Here is a 725-nt window from a genome sequence, read left to right on the forward strand (position 1 = left end):
GTAATGCTATACTACAACCAATTTAATATGTTCATACAAATTACTTTAAACCTTAGCATGCAATATTATAATGGAGCCTCGGTTAGATCATGTAATTTCGTTCAACATTACAAGATCAATCAATCAATCACACATATGTCATAAACTTAGAACACACTTTTTGCTGGATGTGTGATGATTTAGTTCGGTCACCATTGGCGAAGTGGATAAACTTACAACATATTTTCATTTTTAGGTAGTTCGTAGTGAAACAACTATAATGACTAGGTCGAGAGGTGGAGCGGATAGTTAACACAATGCAGTTCAACGCCCTCAGACGTGAGCAGGGCGCCTTTGGAGATGCTTGAAGCAAGAAAGGCATCATGGCATTCTCAACCTCAAGTCGTCGCGATGGCTCGTCGTCCTGATAGATGTTGCGCTCAAGTGATGCAATGTGCGCTGAAGTGCTCGAAGCAGAAGAAGAAAGGCCATCTATAGTGTAGTCTTCCTGTCTATAGCCTTATATACCAAGCTGAGCAAAGCAGAGGAATCAAAGGAAGGAAAGGAAGAGATGTATGTGTAACAAGTTGTCAACTATGAAATCTTAGTATCAAGTGACAAGTGTGTAGGCGTATTTCGCTCGCATATTTTCATTAGTCGCGTGAGATTCTGTGGGGACCCCGACTTACAAGTCGAGATCGCCGAATGAACGTGCTCAGTAATCCCAGAGATCAATGCTCACCGAA

The sequence above is a fragment of the Hordeum vulgare genome, chromosome 2H (genome assembly GCF_904849725.1).
Source record: "Hordeum vulgare subsp. vulgare chromosome 2H, MorexV3_pseudomolecules_assembly, whole genome shotgun sequence".
NCBI lineage: Eukaryota > Viridiplantae > Streptophyta > Magnoliopsida > Poales > Poaceae > Hordeum > Hordeum vulgare.